The sequence below is a fragment of the Coenobita brevimanus genome, chromosome 79 (assembly GCF_032717465.1).
Source record: "Coenobita brevimanus isolate Jiangsu-jjx chromosome 79, ASM3271746v2, whole genome shotgun sequence".
NCBI classification, from domain to species: domain Eukaryota; kingdom Metazoa; phylum Arthropoda; class Malacostraca; order Decapoda; family Coenobitidae; genus Coenobita; species Coenobita brevimanus.
In genome coordinates, this window is record NC_137032.1 from 3654367 (window position 1) to 3667606 (window position 13240).

The 13240-nt window shown below is 42.4% G+C and overlaps 1 protein-coding gene across 1 annotated transcript in view; it reads left to right on the forward strand.

The window, feature by feature from the left end:
- Positions 1-482: 482 nt before the first annotated feature.
- LOC145408971 (cyclic nucleotide-gated channel alpha-3-like) overlaps positions 483-13240 on the forward strand; it is a 91304-nt gene continuing 78546 nt past the window's right edge. The window contains exon 1 of the mRNA XM_080279547.1: positions 483-575. The gene's annotated coding sequence lies outside the window, so the exon portion shown is untranslated. The remainder of the gene's footprint in view (positions 576-13240) is intronic.

Consider the following 13240-nt stretch of genomic DNA (forward strand, 5'->3'; position numbering starts at 1 on the left):
CTATCTATCTATCTATCTATCTATATATATATATATATATATATATATATATATATATATATATATATATACTGTATATGTTAAGATAAGGCAAGGTGATTTTATTCAGGTGATAATACCCGAGTTTAGGATTATCGTAAGTCTAAGTCCGCGTCAAGCCTCATTTCATTTACAGCCTTCAGTAAGTGTTTGTATGTTAGAACGGGGGAGGTAGTGACGGGAGTGAGCATATTTAGCACGTAACTGGGAAAAACCTTGATTAACAGGCCGGTCAGGTTGTAAGGCAAAGTTTGTTTCCCCACTGTCCCTGTTCACCCACCTACATAATTGAATACGAAATTGACTACTACAGTATATATTCTAGGGGGAAACTGTGACTGTAAGAATTGACGTCTACCTTAATGACCTTCATGTAGGCGGTATTAATCTATGCCTTCTTCTCCCACGTACAGGCGAGGGTGGTGGAGGTGACCAGTGGGGGAGGGGCGGGTCAACACAGGTCCATCAGTAGGGTCACCTCGCTTGACCTCACACAGCCACTCCCACCACAACCTGCAGATTCCACCGACCATGAGGTTAGTACGATTATTACGATTTTTAAAACGATTTCAAGCCTGTCTAACGTAACTTGATTTCTTGCTGGCCCCATAGACTGAGGTTATACGATGTTGTTTTTATGTAATCGACTCTTAAGTATGATAGTTCAAGCAATTAACGTTTTTGTTGCCAAGGACAAACTTAGCACAACTCCCAAAGGTAAGTTGGCGCCGGTACCTTTTGCAAACCGCCACCCCGTTGTGAACAGCACTGGAGCAAAGCCATTCCTTTTTTTTTTTTTTTTTTAAACAGATCATGCCATTTTACATAGTTCTTTTAAAGAGGCATAGCTTTTATTTTATTTATTAATTTTTTAAGTAAGTGTTGGTATACAAAGCATTTTCGATCAAACGTAACTTCGCCTTTATGTATTTATATATTGTTATTATTATTATTTTTTTTGCTGGATTTTTAACATCAGGACTGTGGCATGAGTCAAAGGGTAAGAGAAAGGACTGTACCGGTATGCTTCCATGCTCAACAAGATAACTTCTGTAATTTGCCCGACACATTCGGACGGTTTTTGGACTTGGAAGCTATTGTCATTCCAGGGAAAAGTAGACTCAATCCATTTGCTGACTATCCAGACAATGTGACTAGTTTTTCTATTGCATACAACACTGGACCTTGCATACCGTTCTGGGACTAACCATAGGCATATTGTTTGTAAAAAGTTGCAATACCATAGGTGGCCGGGTTACTGTGATGTAGTTTTAAGATGTGATGCATGGGTGAGGGCATACTGAATGAGTGGAGGGATACAGAACCTTGAAAACCATAGTCTTGGGCATTACCATGGCCTATACCATGGCCTTATTTTGTGTGTAAAGTGCGACAGCCAAAAGTGTCATGGTTAAGAAGATTAGGCATCTACAGACTGTAATGCATGGTGCGGTATACGGAGTAGGACGGGGGTTACGTAGGTCTTTGTAATTCAATAGAGTTTGCCTTTAACCCAAGCATATTGATTATGCAAAGCTGCACGACAAAAGGCAGCACTGATACTAAGATTCAGCCTTTACAGTTGGTCTTGTGCTATGGCGATGGGGAAATAGAAGGGGGTGGGTGGGCAAAGAACCTTGAAAATCAACATTCTGGCCCTATCATTTGTGTCAATAGCACAATCAGATGTGTCCCAGTTTGATACAAGGTACACAATCTGTGGTGCAGAGGGGAACAGATGGAAAGGGATGGAACTGTTTTACTGATGCGTTTAAGGCGCGCGTCCACGTAAGAAAAGATATCCTCGTTATAAAGGTGCAGAGTCCACCAACTGCGATGTGTACAGGGGGTGGAAGAATGAGGGAGAGGGGGACCTGTAACCTTAAAACCCCATATATCTGACCTCTGCAACAGGTGTGTTATCTGTTTACACGGGCCAAGGATGGTCAGGCTGCTGAGATACCCGATCTACAAACCACTGTTCGTTGGGGGTATGGGGCAGGGAGGTGGAAGTGGGGGACCTCGAACCTTGAAAACGAATAGGCTTCACGTTCACCAGTGGCCAAGTATGTGTGTACAATTGAATGAGGGAAAGGTGGTTTGGCTACTGGATACAGCTTTCACAAGCTTTATACAATGGAAAGGAAGGAGGAGAGGTATGTTAAACAAAGAAAATTGGAAGGCATCACCTTAACCACAGTCATGCTGAGTGCATAAAATATTGGAGAAAAGTGGGTGGCTTGAGTTCTAAGGTTATGGTATTCACAAACACACGAGGAGTAGAGTGATGAAATTGAGAACCCGTGGCTTAACTTTCACCGTCGGTCTGTGTGTGTGTGTGTGTGTGTGTGTGTGTGTGTGTGTGTGTGTGTGTGTGTGTGTGTATGTGTGTGTGTGTGTGCGTGCGTGCATGCGTGCAGTTGTAAGACATAGTCTGAACCAGTTATTAGTATATGGTGTATACATACTGTGATGGGAGGGGCGAACGGGGGAGACCTAGATTTATGGAAGTGAAAGACTTCGTCTGTATCATAGGTGTATAGTTCTTGCACCCTAAATCGTCACAGATTTTAGTACATTATTTAGTGCAGATTATTTCAAGAAATTCATGGGCTGAATAAAACTGTGCTTTAGCGCTGTATAGTTTCCTTAACACATTTTCGTGAATAGCTTCATATTCTTGTATTAATCTGTAATTACACCTCAGCATTCAAGATGGAGAGATGGAGTTTTAGAGCCAGTCAGGGTAAAGTAAGTCTAGTAAGCTTGACACAGTACCACAAGCAAAGGCGGCCCAATGATTGCAGTATCATATCGACGAGCTATGATACATATTGATGCATTCAGTAGCACTCCAACGGAACATAGCATACCACCGGCGATAGGAATAGAGAACCACTAACAATCCTTGTACCCCCTCTGTCTGTCTGTCTGTCTGTCTGTGTATCTATCTATCTGTCTATATATCTGTCTGTTCATCTGTCTGTCTACCTATCTATTTGTTTATCTACCCATTAATCTCTTTGTCATCTACCCCCACTCAGCAAACGCCATCATCTTGCCCTAACTTTTCCTGGTCTTAGTAACTTCCTCCTCATTACAACTTCTCTGCCCCCATCACAGCCTTCTTACCCTTGCTTACGTCACTGTATGGGTCTTAGCGGCTTTGGGGATCTCGTAACACCTCTTCCTTAGCGATTTATTCCGCATATTACACCTCAGTATCCTCTCGTGTGTTACTGATCCAAAAAATTGTGCTTATTAGAAAGAAATATTATTAGCGTACAGCAGAATGATAAATTATGTGGGAAATAAATTGCTGAGGAAAAGGATGCAAGAAATACCCCAAATCAACGTGAAATCGGCCATTGTATTATCACTGCCTTATGACGCTCTTTGTAGGCTGGATAAAATCGTCTGGTGATAGAAGGAATGTGAACGGTGTTACAGCACTGAAGGGGTTAACTCTCTCTCTCTCTCTCTCTCTCTCTCTCTCTCTCTCTCTCTCCAAAAATGGTTTCTCAGGTCTTTAAACACAACCTAAAACCTACCAAGGAAGCATGAAAAAGTGGTCTCTCTCGTCTTAAATAGCGTCAAAATATGACCCTGTGCCTACCAAGACGCGTAAAAATGGTCCCTTCGCTAATGCCGTATGGGTGTAGGAGCTCCCACTGGTAAATGGGCAAGACAGGAAGCTTTTAGTACAACACGGTGGTGCTGTGAATGTGACGGACCTGCTAGGGGTGGGGGAGGGAGGGAATGTTTATTTGGTGAATATGATAGGGAGGCTGAAGACTATACTCCATTTACCCTAATCTGGCTCAGGTTTTCGTCTTTTTATCCGATTCCGCCCCGGAGAAGCTCAGGGACGGGTATTGTTTTTTCACTCGGTTTATTTGTCAGTCTTTCTGTCTGTCTGTCTGTCTTTCTGTCTGTCTGTCTGTCTGTCTGTCTTTCTGTCTGTCTGTCTGTCTGTGTGTCTGTCAGTCTTCTAACAGCTTTACGCGAAAACTACTACGATTTTCAATAGAATTACAGGGATGATGGTCTATGACCTTCTGATCATCTGATTAAATTTTGTGCTAAATTGGGCCGAGGCCCCAGGCTGTAGGCCCTCCAAAAATGTAAAAAAAAAAAAAATAGTTTTTATTCGCCATAACTCCATTCACATTCGTCATATCGACATGAAACCAAAACCTAAAGGTGCATCTTTCAAATCTGCATCCTATAACATGCCTCATTACATCAAGGGGTCATCCCCAGTTAGCTGACGGGGAGTCAGTGTCAGGTGGGTCGGGCCTAAAATTTCAAATGGGCATAAAATCATCAACTTTTATCCGATTTACTTCAAATTTGATATATGACATCTTTGACTAGATATGCTGTTTTGTTTATACGTCAGCACTGAAATGACTGCCGGGGACGGGTTTGCTGTAGCTTGGCACCGCGTCATGTTGCAAACGTAGCTCAGTGGCAGAAGAAGACTGTGCTATGGCTTTACATCCGCTCTATAGCACTTCTTCATGACTAACATCATATTCGCGTGGTAATCTGTTGTTGCAACTCAGCACTGAAGATGGAGAGATGGCAGTTTTAGGCCAAGGTAGAGTAAGAAGGATATAATCTCGCTGTCGTAAGAGAGTACAGAGCATCTAGTTCTCCTGTTCCTCATCAGCTTATTTGGCGCTAGTGAGGGACACCTTCATGTGGTGGCACTGATATAACTGGCTTGTGAGTCTGCCTTGTTGTGATAACTCTCCTCATCTGCTTTATCCCCTCGAAAGGACGATATTGAGCTTCAGAAGAGGGACAGCATCGGCCTACAGTCCACTGGGTTAACATCCAGATAAGCTCGAGGCGGCGACAACTGCTATATCCTCTTCATTTTAATTTGGCTTAAAATCCATCATTCCAACTAGAATACTGAGTTAGAACAACAGATTAACACGCATATGGTGCTGGTCACGAAGAAGTGCTGTGGGAAGGATAAACAGCCACAGTATTGCCTTTCTCTGTCACTGAGTTACGTGAAATAAGCTGCAAAAGGACGAAGCTCTGGGCCAAGTAAAAATGAATGAACTAAAACAGATTTTATATATGGAGTAATAATATTCTCTCTTATTTCTTATTCACTCTGCATCGGTAATAAAGAAAACATAAAAAAAAAGAAAGTACTGAGGTGTAATACTGGAGATAAAATACCATTCTTCTTTCACTTTAACATGGCCCAGATTTCCTTCCTTTTCCAGCTTATTTCACGTAGCTCAGTGGCGGAGGAAGACAATGCTAAGGCTCTACATTCTCCTAATAGCGCTTCTTCGTGACTAGCATCAGAGTCAAATGCTAATCTACTGTTTCAAGTCGGTATTGAAGATGGAGAGATGACAGTTTTTGGCCAAGTTAGAGTACAAGGGGTATAGAAAAGTCACGAAAATACGAGCCTTCAGGATTTATTTTTGACGAGGTTACAGGAGGCATCCCATCACCGAGGCATTGCAATTTTGACATGATGATGATGATGATGATGGTGATGATGATGATGATGATGGTGATGATAATGGTGATGACTGATGATGGTGGTTATGATGATGATGGTGGTTATGATGATGATGCTGATGAGTGATGATGATGGTGATGATGATGCTGATGATGACCGCTCAGATGTTTTGAGTTGTAGCTTTGTTAACTGATCTTGAACCCTTTCAATCCGAGGACGTTCTTTTCTTTATATTCTTGCTATTTCCTTTTCTTTGTGGTCAGCTTCGGAGAGCATTTTTCCGGGGAGAAGTCAAGGATCGTAAAGCTTTAAGGCATTGTGAAGTGTTAGTGTATCGTAAAATATTGAAAAACCTCTGATATTTAAAGTATTTCGGGGCATTGAACGATTTATAAAGTATCTAATATATTGCGAATTAAGGAAGATCTTGTGAAATATTAATAGCATTCGATATTTTTTTAATATTCAAATATTGTTACATGAAGGATGAAGTTTTATATTCACCTCGTAAGTCTGTCTGTTGCAGATGATCTGAGTCTTAAAATTATAGTTTGAAGGGAGAAATACTTTTGTCCTAGATTTACATGCATTGTAGTGGCAATATCTAGAGTGCTTTTACACGCAAGGATGTTTGTGTTTTGTCAGATTTTGAAAAAGTCACCCCCCCCCCAACAGAAAGAGAGAGAAATCTTGGAAATAATGGTGAATAAATACCTTTGAAGAAGATAAAGAAGGAGGAGGAGGACGACGACGACGAGGACGAGAGGGAGAGAGCGATATTAAAATCTTGGCGAACTGATATTGGAATCAATAAAATGCTCCATAAAAATACAGATAAATAAATAAATAAATAAATACATAAATAAATAAATAAATAAAAAGACAGAGGCAGGGAAAAAAAATTGAACTGAAGCCAGGTTCCATAAAATTCTGTAATAAAAACGAGAAGGGAAAGAAAATGAGGGTGAAGTGATAGAAGATGGGGACCTGATTTGGGATTCAAGAGGGAGGACTAATTTAAAAGTTCCTCTTCCAGCAACATGGGATCAACGAGGGTGAAAGATCCTGCCTCACGTTCCAGCTGTAATGGCCTCTCTCTCTCTCTGTCTCACACACACACACACACACACACACACACACACACACACACACACACACACACACACACACACACACACACACACACACACACACACACACACACACACACACACACACACACACACACACACACACACACACACACACACACACACACCACAGCACCTCCACCTCTTCTCACAACCACACCACACCACCATCCCTTTTCACAACCACACCACCAGACCACCACAGAATGCGATGCTCCCCAAATCAGTGGAGAGAGAGGCGTGGTAAGGGAGAGGATAAGCTGGACAGAAGAGATGGCTGGAAGGTGTCGATGGCTTAACCCAGGAGACCAAAGCTTCTTATCTCGAACGTGGTGGTTTGTGAAGAAGCTGTGTGTGTGTGTGTGTGTGTGTGTGTGTGTGTGTGTGTGAGAGAGAGAGAGAGAGAGAGAGAGAGAGAGAGAGAGAGAGAGAGAGAGAGAGAGAGAGAGAGAGACTATGAACAATATAACACAAGCAGTTTTGATCGCATTTGGCTGAAAATATTTTGAAGAGTTGAGAGTCATCCCAGATGTTGACTCAGTTTATCGAAAAAATAGGTCAAAGGTGAAGATCATATGGCAAGGTCAACTTAAAACAGCTTTGATCCGATTTAAGGGAATCTTGGAGGAAGGGTTGAGGGTAAGGCAAGGATGAAAATGTTCGATTTTGAGACCACTCAGTCAAAGGGCAACGTCACGGGAAGATCAGAGTTTTCTAGCCTTTTACTCAAAAAGTTTTAAATTGAATACGACCAAACTCGGTGGAAGGATTGAAGGTCAAGCAAGGAGGGAATAGTTCGAGTTTGTTATTAATTCGTCAAATGTCAATATCACAGGGTAAAGGCAAAAGTTTGGCCTGTTGACCAGTTATAAGGCTCAGATATTGGACTTTCTGAGACTTCCTTCTGTTTACCATTGTCCATTTATTCTAACTTGGCCTAAAATTGCCATCTCTCTACCTTGAATGCTGAGTTGTTAGAGTAGACCGACGCTAGATTGTCATGCTAGTCACAAAGAAGTGCTATGGGATTGATACAGAGCGGTCGCATTGTCTCTTTCTGCCAGAGAGAGACGTGAAATAAGCTGCAAAAGGACGAAAATCTGGGCTAAGTTAGAGTAAAACGAGTATAGTTTGTTCCTGCTACCTGTGGACGATTTTACTCAGTTTTAAAGTTTATGGTTGGTAATTAAGGCCAGGAAAGAGCTGCAGCCTCATTACCTGTGGCTCAAGGTCAAAGAGAGAGAGAGAGAGAGCGAGAGAGAGAGAGAGAGAGAGAGAGAGAGAGGATGAATCTTATATCTTTCATCTCCCATCGTTGAAAATTGTCTTCATCTATCCATCTATCTACTGTCAGACGCCTCAATCCCGCAAGGGGTGGCCACAAACAAATCGCCTCCACGTCGCCCTGGCCAAATCGTCTCTAGATGGCAATAATAGAGTAAGAAAAAAGTAATTGGTTTGAAGAGTTTATTGGCCATTTTTCTTTATTTTGCGACTTACTTTTTTTTTTTTTTTTTTTTTTTAAGGCTTCAGATGAGACAGTTCAAATTTTGAGTTTTCCCAGTTTCCTATTTTTTTCTTTTCTGAATCGTTCCTTAGCTCTTCCTTGTGTGTGGGAAAAAAGTGGTGGTGGTGGTAGTGATGGTGGTGGTGGTGATGATGATAAAGATGATATGGTAATGGTGATGGTGATCCTGATGCTGATAGTGATGGTGATGATGATGATGGTGTTGGTTTTGGTGGTGGTGGTGGTGATGATATGGTAGTGATGGTGGTGGTGGTGGTGGTTGTGGTGGTGGTGATGACGATAATGATCTGGTATTGGTGATGGTGATGCTGATAATGATGGTGGTATGATGATGATGATGGTGGTGGTATAGTGGTGGTGATGATGGTGATGATGATGATGATGATGATAATGATGATGATAGTGGTGGTGATGGTGGTGATGGTGGAATGATGGTGATTATGATGATGGTGATGATGATGATGATGGTGATGATGATGATGGTGATGGTGATGACGATGGCGATAATGATGGTGATGATGTTGATGATGATGATGATAAATTTATGAGACTTTGAAAGTATGGATTTTGTCTCTCCATAGAAAGTGAACTGAAAAAATGTCATGTAGGATCCTCAAAAATAAATAAATAAATCGATAAATAAATAAAAATTAGAGTTATGTTTTATGAGGATATGGGGATTTCTCAACACGTCCTCGTTAGCGATTTAGTTTGCACGTTATTGCTCGATCTGCATTTGTATTTTATTGAAGCAAATTGTATCGATATTAAAACTGCATAAATAACATAAAAGACGGTGTTAAGGCGTAATGTATAAAATAAATCACCAGGGATGAAATGTTACGAACTCTAGGTCATTTATACTACGACTTGGTATCATTTGGCCAATATCCCTGTCGATTCAGGAAGCTCCCTAACACCTTTTCCAAAGTGATTTATTTTGCTTATTAGGCCTACACCTTACTGTCCTTTTCTGTGTTATATAAATCCTTCCAACATCGCCATCCAGCATAAATAACGTACAAAAGGATATGTACCAGTTATGCCCAAAAATAAATAGCAAAGGAAGAGGTGTTAGGGAGCTTCCTTACCCTATGCGAGAACGAGCCTTGATCTAATCCCTCTAAATCGAAGCGTCTCTCCTTAGCTGAAGAAAATCGTCTGAACTATCAAGAAAAAAAATATAGAAGGCCGTCGGGGTGAAGGGGTGACTCACTGAACCCGGGTGTGTGTTTCCCAGGCTGAAGGAAATCGTCTTTTGTCAGCCAGAATAAAGACATTAATTCTTTCTCAATCCTGCTGTGTATTTCTTAGCTTTTTCTTGCCTTTTCCAGACGATTTTTATTGACCTTAAAGATTTCTAGTTGGGGATGGGTGAATGAATGCAGTGGGAGTGAATGGGCTAATAAATTATGGAAGGCAGGTAAGAGACTAAGGTGTTGACTCTACCCTCTGGCTTATTTAACTGGAGATACCTTAAGTCCTACCTTTGTGTACTTTATATTTGTGTCTGTGTACCCTTAGTTACGTAACGTGCTCTACGTACACACATCAACCATGCACACATACATAATTACACAAACACACACACACACACACACACACATATATATATATATATATATATATATATATATATATATATATATATTGTGGTAGGTGGGGGCGCTTACCATCCACTCGCTCAATGTAGTGCTACTCTCGGGTGACTGCCCTGTCCTCTCCTCCATCCTTCTTTCCTTCCATCTTCTTCTGTCTTTCTTTCCTTCATTCTTTCCTCGTCTTGCTGCTTGCGGGTGACTTTACATTCCCTCTTCTGTCTTTCATTCCTTCATTCTTTCCTATTCCTTCTGCCCGTGGGTGACTCTACACTGAGTGACAAGCCAAATGGTTTCCTGTACACCAGGAAACCATTTACTACGCTGGGTGGTAACCATATAACCAAATTTTGGCGCCTCGTGGTTTAGTGGGTAATGATTGTGCTCCAAGCGGATTGAGCCGGTGAAGGTTTATATCCAAGGGATGGTTGGGGTTTATTGCTCACGTAATGCCACTCAGGGATGAGTGAGGCTAGTCACTCTCATCTTAAATGTCAGGACCAAGTGCCTAGCCCCGGGCTCTTACGCTCCTCATGGGGCAACGTAGGATTGGATGATGGATATATATATATATATATATATATATATATATATATATATATATATATATATATATATATATATATATATATATATATATATATATGAACAGATAGATACATAGCACACATATATATAAATAAATAGATAGATAGGTAGATAGATACGCTGATGCACATACTTATACAGGTACACACAAGCTACATACCCACACATACACACATACGAGTACATGAGTGTAATGTATAATGTTAATTGAGCGACTGATCTTAGTTTTGTGCATGATATTAGTGAAGTGACTTTATCTTCCTCTCTTGTAATTCACCATTCCCATTTGGTATTCTCAACATATATCCCTTTTGATGTGGGTGTAATGAATCCTCTTGATGCAGGATAGTGAGAAATCTTAGTGTAGTAAATTTTTCTACCTCCAATTCACCCTGTTCATTACCGTGTTCCTCTCACCTTTTCCCTTCATATTTCTGTTCCTTTCTCTGCCTGGCCTGTAGTGAATCTGTTTTCCTATCACATTTCCTTCATATTTGTTTCCTTCTTAACTGGTTTTATTTGTCTTCCTGTCGCTTTTTGTCTTCATTTTCGTGTTTCCTCCTTTACCTGGACGTCCCAGGCGACCTGGCATAATCTTGTCTTTGATGTGGGCGTAATGAAGTGGGTGAGAGGGCGTCTTTGTTGCCCAGACAGGCTCCTTGATGTGTCCTGTCACCTCACACCACAACACCATCACCACCACCACCTCCATCACCACCACCACCACCACCATCACGTCCCTCACTGTCGCACCTGCCTCCCCCTCACCTGCCTCCCCCACCCTCACTCCAACACCTGCCCCATTCTTTTCACACCTACTTCATCTTCATCCCCACACCTGCCTGTCCTAAGCCTTATACCTGTCTCAGTTTCACACCCACACCTGCCTCAGTCTTGTCACATCTGTCTCACTCTTACCCTCACATCTGCCTCACCTTAGCCTACACACCTTCCACACCCTTACCACATCTGCCTTACCTTCACGACACCTTCCTCATCCACACTCACACCCGCCTAACCCTCACCACACCTGCCCTCACAGTCCCTGCCTATACCTCCCTCCTTCTTCCTTATCCCCGCTTTCTGCCTCATCCCCACTCTATGCCTCATACTGCCTGTCCTTGCTAACTCAAAACAATTCCACTCAGCTCAGGAGAGATCGCCCATAGTAAAGGGGATATAAATCATCTCCAATAACCCGTAACTAAGATGACGTTTTACAAAGTTGATTTTTATTACTGTCAGACGATTTAAGTGAGCTTAGAAGAACCCCCTGGTTGTGAAAACGTTGGCGACGGCACAGCTAACTCCACCAGTCAGATAAAGAGATAAATAAACAAATAAATAAATGAATGAATAAGCTGAATAAAATCGCTTGAAGGTAGCAGGAATATACTATACTGTTTTCACTTTATCTTGGCACAAATTTTAGACCTCTGGGAGCTTGTTTTACGTAGCTCAGTGGCAAAAAAAGACAATACTACAGCTCTACGTCTTTTCCATAGCACTTCTTCGTGACTAACATCATATTCTAGCATTCAGTCTGTTCTCACAATTTAGTATTCAAGATCTAAAGACGGCTACTTTAGGCCAAGTTAGAGTAAAAAGAGTATCGAAGACGCCATTGTACTGAAGGGAAAGGTTTAGTAGGCTGTGGCGACTCTGAGGTGTAGTGTTGATGTGGATGTGGCTGGAAGTGTTAAGAGAAAAACTGTGAGATGGTTTGGCCATGTGGAGAGGATGGAGAGTGAGAGACTGCCTAGAAGAGTGTATGTGACTGAGGTGGAGAGGGAGGGGAGGAAGAGGACACCAAGAAGGAGATGGAGGGATGAAGTGGAGGTATATATGATTGAGAGGGAGGGGTGAGTTGGAGGAAGGACAACCAAATGGCATTGGACAGGGCTACGTGGAGACGATTTGTTTGTGGCCACCCTGTATGGGATTAAGGCGTCTGGCAATAGATAGATAGATAGATAGATAGATAAATAGATAGAAGTGTGAATTGGTAGGCCAGGAATGGTTCAGATTGGATCAGTTCAGGGATTTGGATTCTCGTTAATTATTTTCACTGCTCATCCGCCCGCCTCATCCTCGCCACTCCCTCTAACTCAAAATTTCGTACTCTCTCACTCCTCATCCTCATCTCCCACTCTGTTTCCTTCCTCTCACTCATCCCTCACCCATCTCCTCCCTCTAACTCATTCCTACCTGTCCACCCATCCTTCATCTTTCTTCCTCTCTCCATTAAGTCCTCTTTCTCTTTCACCCATCCATCTCTCATCCATCCCATTCTCCCCACATACCCCTCCCCCCTCTCCCCCTTCACCACATCCATCTCATTCTCCCAACATACCCCTCCCCCCTCTCCCCCTTCACCCCATCCATCCATCATTCACTTTTCTTCCTCCCCTCCTCGTCTCATTCACCTCCATCACTTCATTCATCCCTCACCCCCTCTTCCTCCTTCCTTCCTTCCTTCCCCACCCTCTCCCATTCACCTCATTCAATCTTTAGTCTTTCTTTCCTCCCTCACCTCACCTCATCTCCCTCATCCGTGCTTCCTCCATCCATCCCTCACTGTAATCCCCTCATCCATCTCTATCTCCCCACACTCTCACACTCGTCTTCCTTCTTCCTAACTCATCCCTACTCCATCCCTCTCTCCCCATCCCTACCCCATGTCCCTCTCCCCATTCCTTCTACGCCACCTCTCCCCATCCCTTCGTCTCATCTCCCTTCCCAATTCCCATCCATCTCTCATCCTCTCCTCTTTCCTCATCCCTCTGTCTCCCCTAACCCCACACCTCCTGATCATTCCTCTTCCCGTCCCTTCCCCACCCCATACCTTCATCCCCTCTCC